Source organism: Pseudophryne corroboree, unplaced genomic scaffold (genome assembly GCF_028390025.1).
Source record: "Pseudophryne corroboree isolate aPseCor3 unplaced genomic scaffold, aPseCor3.hap2 scaffold_143, whole genome shotgun sequence".
In the NCBI taxonomy this organism is placed as follows: domain Eukaryota; kingdom Metazoa; phylum Chordata; class Amphibia; order Anura; family Myobatrachidae; genus Pseudophryne; species Pseudophryne corroboree.
Window position 1 is genome coordinate 725,953 of NW_026968057.1, and position 7,562 is coordinate 733,514.

The window sequence follows — 7,562 nt, forward strand, 5'->3', positions numbered from 1 at the left end:
TATTGATGGCACTACTATCTCCTCTACCCCCCAAGCGCGCTGTCTTGGAGTAATCCTTGACTCCTCCCTCTCCTTCAAACCACACATTCAGCACCTCTCACAAACCTGCCGTTTTCATCTAAAAAATATTTCCAGGATCAGACTTTTTCTGACCCAGGATGCTACTAAGACTCTTATCCACTCACTGGTCATCTCCAGACTGGACTGCTGTAATCTCTTCCTGACTGGCATTCCTGACAAATACCTCTCTCCACTCCAATCTATCCTCAATGCTGCTGCCCGGCTCATTTTCCTCACCAAACGCACTACGTCCACCTCTCCTCTCTTACTAGTCCTTCACTGGCTCCCCTTCCCTTTCAGAATCCATTTCAAGCTTCTCACACTTGCTTACAAAGCCCTCACCCACTCCTCTCCCATCTACATCTCTGATCTTATCTCGCTTTACACTCCCACCCGTCCTCTTCGCTCTGCTAATGCACACCGACTCTCCTGCCTACGGATTACTTCCTCCCACTCCTACCTCCAAGATTTTTCACGTGCTGCACCACTTCTCTGGAATTCCCTACCTCTCCCCCTCAGACTCTCCACCTCTCTACAAAACTTCAAACGGGCTCTCAAGACCCACTTCTTCACCAAACCCAGCCAAATCTCATCCTAAACCTCTGTTCCATGCTCTCTATGTACCCCATCTGTCTCACCCCTGTCTGTCTACCCCTCCCTTTTAGAATGTAAGCTCTCACGAGCAGGGCCCTCTTCCCTCATGTGCTTACTCTTTTCTTACTTTAATAATCTTCAGCTGCACCAAATCCAGCAGTCTTCTGCCACCTGATACTTATTCCAGTGTCATCTGCTGATGTAGCTATGTTTATTTACCCTGTAGTTGTCCTATATTGTCGTCAACTGTAAGTTGCTGTTTTCCTGTTTGATTATTTGTTTATGTACTCTGTAATTGGGCACTGCGGAACCCTTGTGGCGCCATATAAATAAAGGATAATAATAATAATAATAATAAATAATATAATATATAGCATTACGGTACAGTAGGCCACTGCTCTACCTACCTCTGTGTCGTCAAGTATACTATCCATCCATACCTGTGGTGCATTTTAGAAAAAAACATGTCTCGGCAGAGCAATCTATAAATCCATCATTTTTCAGACAGCAACAGTGGGTATTGTAATAGTCACCCAATCCATCACTTTTATAGGGTTGCATGCACCCACATGCTACAGCCTGTCTCAATAATTTTACTGTCACGCTGTGTGTGTTTGTGTTTTTATTTGGGTATTTTTTGTTGTTGTAGAACTACAGGTACCAGCAAGCCCGTTATTTCCCCGCCTGCTGGTACTTGAGGTTCTCCAAGTACCAGCAAGCAGGGGAGGCTTGCTGGGCCTTGTAGTTCCACAACGAAAAAACAATATTCTTTTTTTACACACATGGCTATCAGCCCGGCACCCACCACCCAGGGGTGCTGGGGACAGCCTCGGGCTTCACCCCTGGCCCTTGGGTGCCTCGAGGGGAGGAACCTCTTGATTTAAGGGGTCCCCACTCCTCCAGGGAACCCCGGCCAGGGGTGACTAGTTGGAGGGGTAATGCCAGGGCCGCAGGGACCTACATAAAAGTGTCCCCCGGCTGTGGCATTATCTCTCTGGCTAGTGGAGCCCGGTGCTGGTTTTAAAAATATGGGGGACCCCTACATCTATTGTCCCACGTATTTTTGGAACCTGGACCGGTCTAAGAGCCCGGTGCTAGTTGTCTAAATACGGGGAACCCCTGTCCAATTTTCCCCCCAGTATTTAAATAACCAGGACCGGCTCAAAGAGCCCGAGGCTGGTTATACTAAGGAGGGGGGACCTCACGCATTTTTTTTTAACCCATTCAGACCCTTCTCCTTTAAGTTAATGGAAGCCCTGGACAACAAAATTGCATTCATGTCCTCCTCCCTCACCCTTCCCAGTCCCAAACACTCATTTTTTTTTTCTTTAAAAATTTATAATATATAACGAGAACAATGAGCAGGCAGGCAGCGGGCATTGGCGGCATCGGACTGAGATAGAAATTAGTGGTGGAGGGCTGGGTCAGTTGATTGTGGGCGAGTTTGTAAGCCATTGGCGGTGGCAGCGGGTATCGGCTCAGAGGCAGTAGCGGGCATTGGCTAAGGGTCATCGGCAGGATTCGGCGGACATTATGGCTGTAGTGCCTCACTAGCCACTGACCTCACCGCACGCCACTGTGGGACAGATGTAACATGCAGAGAGAGGTAGATTTGGGAGGGGGAATGTCCTAGCATAACTGTTAATTGCAGTGTAATACTGTAATTCAGCTGTGCAGCATTTGTGGCTAAATGTCAAAGAAGCCAGTATTTACCCTGCATGCAAAACAATAAATGTATTTGAACATACCTCCCAACTATCCCAATTTTTGCAGGACAGTCACTTTTTTGGGGAATGTCCAGCTAACCCAAACAACCCCCCCCCTTCCCATGGGGAAGGGGGGGGGGGGTGGAAGGCTCCCTGTAGCTTGTTGCTCTGCAAATATGCACATTGTGGGTAGAGATGAGCGCCTGAAATTTTTCGGGTTTTGTGTTTTGGTTTTGGGTTCGGTTCCGCGGCCGTGTTTTGGGTTCGACCGCGTTTTGGCAAAACCTCACCGAATTTTTTTTGTCGGATTCGGGTGTGTTTTGGATTCGGGTGTTTTTTTAAAAAAACACTAAAAAACAGCTTAAATCATAGAATTTGGGGGTCATTTTGATCCCATATTATTATTAACCTCAAAAACCATAATTTCCACTCATTTTCAGTCTATTCTGAATACCTCACACCTCACAATATTATTTTTAGTCCTAAAATTTGCACCAAGGTCGCTGGATGACTAAGCTAAGCGACACTAGTGGCCGACACAAACACCTGGCCCATCTAGGAGTGGCACTGCAGTGTCACACAGGATGTCCCTTCCAAAAAACCCTCCCCAATCAGCACATGACGCAAAGAAAAAAAGAGGCGCAATGAGGTAGCTGACTGTGTGAGTAAGATAAGCGACCCTAGTGGCCGACACAAACACCGGGCCCATTTAGGAGTGGCACTGCAGTGTCACGCAGGATGTCCCTTCCAAAAAACCCTCCCCAATCAGCACATGACGCAAAGAAAAAAAGAGGCGCAATGAGGTAGCTGACTGTGTGAGTAAGATTAGCGACCCTAGTGGCCGACACAAACACCGGGCCCATTTAGGAGTGGCACTGCAGTGTCACGCAGGATGTCCCTTCCAAAAAACCCTCCCCAATCAGCACATGACGCAAAGAAAAAAAGAGGCGCAATGAGGTAGCTGACTGTGTGAGTAAGATTAGCGACCCTAGTGGCCGACACAAACATCGGGCCCATTTAGGAGTGGCACTGCAGTGTCACGCAGGATGTCCCTTCCAAAAAACCCTCCCCAATCAGCACATGACGCAAAGAAAAAAAGAGGCGCAATGAGGTAGCTGACTGTGTGAGTAAGATTAGCGACCCTAGTGGCCGACACAAACACCGGGCCCATTTAGGAGTGGCACTGCAGTGTCACGCAGGATGTCCCTTCCAAAATACCCTCCCCAATCAGCACATGACGCAAAGAAAAAAAGAGGCGCAATGAGGTAGCTGACTGTGTGAGTAAGATTAGCGACCCTAGTGGCCGACACAAACACCGGGCCCATTTAGGAGTGGCACTGCAGTGTCACGCAGGATGTCCCTTCCAAAAAACCCTCCCCAATCAGCACATGACGCAAAGAAAAAAAGAGGCGCAATGAGGTAGCTGACTGTGTGAGTAAGATTAGCGACCCTAGTGGCCGACACAAACACCGGGCCCATTTAGGAGTGGCACTGCAGTGTCACGCAGGATGTCCCTTCCAAAAAACCCTCCCCAATCAGCACATGACGCAAAGAAAAAAAGAGGCGCAATGAGGTAGCTGACTGTGTGAGTAAGATTAGCGACCCTAGTGGCCGACACAAACACCGGGCCCATTTAGGAGTGGCACTGCAGTGTCACGCAGGATGTCCCTTCCAAAAAACCCTCCCCAAACAGCACATGACGCAAAGAAAAATAAAAGAAAAAAGAGGTGCAAGATGGAATTGTCCTTGGGCCCTCCCACCCACCCTTATGTTGTATAAACAAAACAGGACATGCACACTTTAACCAACCCATCATTTCAGTGACAGGGTCTGCCACACGACTGTGACTGATATGACGGGTTGGTTTGGACCCCCCCCAAAAAAGAAGCAATTAATCTCTCCTTGCACAAACTGGCTCTACAGAGGCAAGATGTCCACCTCATCATCACCCTTCGATATATCACCGTGTACATCCCCCTCCTCACAGATTATCAATTCGTCCCCACTGGAATCCACCATCTCAGCTCCCTGTGTACTTTGTGGAGGCAATTGCTGCTGGTCAATGTCTCCGCGGAGGAATTGATTATAATTCATTTTAATGAACATCATCTTCTCCACATTTTCTGGATGTAACCTCGTACGCCGATTGCTGACAAGGTGAGCGGCGGCACTAAACACTCTTTCGGAGTACACACTTGTGGGAGGGCAACTTAGGTAGAATAAAGCCAGTTTGTGCAAGGGCCTCCAAATTGCCTCTTTTTCCTGCCAGTATAAGTATGGACTGTGTGACGTGCCTACTTGGATGCGGTCACTCATATAATCCTCCACCATTCTTTCAATGGTGAGAGAATCATATGCAGTGACAGTAGACGACATGTCCGTAATCGTTGTCAGGTACTTCAGTCCGGACCAGATGTCAGCATCAGCAGTCGCTCCAGACTGCCCTGCATCACCGCCAGCGGGTGGGCTCGGAATTCTGAGCCTTTTCCTCGCACCCCCAGTTGCGGGAGAATGTGAAGGAGGAGATGTTGACAGGTCGCGTTCCGCTTGACTTGACAATTTTCTCACCAGCAGGTCTTTCAACCCCAGCAGACTTGTGTCTGCCGGAAAGAGAGATCCAAGGTAGGCTTTAAATCTAGGATCGAGCACGGTGGCCAAAATGTAGTGCTCTGATTTCAACAGATTGACCACCCGTGAATCCTTGTTAAGCGAATTAAGGGCTCCATCCACAAGTCCCACATGCCTAGCGGAATCGCTCTGTGTTAGCTCCTCCTTCAATGTCTCCAGCTTCTTCTGCAAAAGCCTGATGAGGGGAATGACCTGACTCAGGCTGGCAGTGTCTGAACTGACTTCACGTGTGGCAAGTTCAAAGGGCATCAGAACCTTGCACAACGTTGAAATCATTCTCCACTGCGCTTGAGACAGGTGCATTCCACCTCCTATATCGTGCTCAATTGTATAGGCTTGAATGGCCTTTTGCTGCTCCTCCAACCTCTGAAGCATATAGAGGGTTGAATTCCACCTCGTTACCACTTCTTGCTTCAGATGATGGCAGGGCAGGTTCAGTAGTTTTTGGTGGTGCTCCAGTCTTCTGTACGTGGTGCCTGTACGCCGAAAGTGTCCCGCAATTTTTCTGGCCACCGACAGCATCTCTTGCACGCCCCTGTCGTTTTTTAAATAATTCTGCACCACCAAATTCAAGGTATGTGCAAAACATGGGACGTGCTGGAATTTGCCCATATTTAATGCACACACAATATTGCTGGCGTTGTCCGATGCCACAAATCCACAGGAGAGTCCAATTGGGGTAAGCCATTCCGCGATGATCTTCCTCAGTTGCCGTAAGAGGTTTTCAGCTGTGTGCGTATTCTGGAAACCGGTGATACAAAGCGTAGCCTGCCTAGGAAAGAGTTGGCGTTTGCGAGATGCTGCTACTGGTGCCGCCGCTGCTGTTCTTGCGGCGGGAGTCCATACATCTACCCAGTGGGCTGTCACAGTCATATAGTCCTGACCCTGCCCTGCTCCACTTGTCCACATGTCCGTGGTTAAGTGGACATTGGGTACAACTGCATTTTTTAGGACACTGGTGAGTCTTTTTCTGACGTCCGTGTACATTCTCGGTATCGCCTGCCTAGAGAAGTGGAACCTAGATGGTATTTGGTAACGGGGGCACACTGCCTCAATAAATTGTCTAGTTCCCTGTGAACTAACGGCGGATACCGGACGCACGTCTAACACCAACATAGTTGTCAAGGCCTCAGTTATCCGCTTTGCAGCAGGATGACTGCTGTGATATTTCATCTTCCTCGCAAAGGACTGTTGAACAGTCAATTGCTTACTGGAAGTAGTACAAGTGGGCTTACGACTTCCCCTCTGGGATGACCATCGACTCCCAGCAGCAACAACAGCAGCGCCAGCAGCAGTAGGCGTTACACGCAAGGATGCATCGGAGGAATCCCAGGCAGGAGAGGACTCGTCAGAATTGCCAGTGACATTGCCTGCAGGACTATTGGCATTCCTGGGGAAGGAGGAAATTGACACTGAGGGAGTTGGTGGGGTGGTTTGCGTGAGCTTGGTTACAAGAGGAAGGGATTTACTGGTCAGTGGACTGCTTCCGCTGTCACCCAAAGTTTTTGAACTTGTCACTGACTTATTATGAATGCGCTGCAGGTGACGTATAAGGGAGGATGTTCCGAGGTGGTTAACGTCCTTACCCCTACTTATTACAGCTTGACAAAGGCAACACACGGCTTGACACCTGTTGTCCGCTTTTCTGTTGAAATACCTCCACACTGAAGAGCTGATTTTTTTGGTATTTTCACCTGGCATGTCAACGGCCATATTCCTCCCACGGACAACAGGTGTCTCCCCGGGTGCCTGACTTAAACAAACCACCTCACCATCAGAATCCTCCTGGTCAATTTCCTCCCCAGCGCCAGCAACACCCATATCCTCCTCATCCTGGTGTACTTCAACACTGACATCTTCAATCTGACTATCAGGAACTGGACTGCGGGTGCTCCTTCCAGCACTTGCAGGGGGCGTGTAAATGGTGGAAGGCGCATGCTCTTCACGTCCAGTGTTGGGAAGGTCAGGCATCGCAACCGACACAATTGGACTCTCCTTGTGGATTTGGGATTTCGAAGAACGCACAGTTCTTTGCGGTGCTACTGCTTTTGCCAGCTTGAGTCTTTTCATTTTTCTAGCGAGAGGCTGAGTGCCTCCATCCTCATGTGAAGCTGAACCACTAGCCATGAACATAGGCCAGGGCCTCAGCCGTTCCTTGCCACTCCGTGTGGTAAATGGCATATTGGCAAGTTTACGCTTCTCCTCCGACAATTTTATTTTAGGTTTTGGAGTCCTTTTTTTACTGATATTTGGTGTTTTGGATTTGACATGCTCTGTACTATGACATTGGGCATCGGCCTTGGCAGACGACGTTGCTGGCATTTCATCATCTCGGCCATGACTAGTGGCAGCAGCTTCAGCACGAGGTGGAAGTGGATCTTGATCTTTCCCTAATTTTGGAACCTCAACATTTTTGTTCTCCATATTTTAATAGGCACAACTAAAAGGCACCTCAGGTAAACAATGGAGATGGATGGATACTAGTATACAATTATGGACGGACTGCCGAGTGCCGACACAGAGGTAGCCACAGCCGTGAACTACCGTACTGTACTGTGTCTGCTGCTAATATAG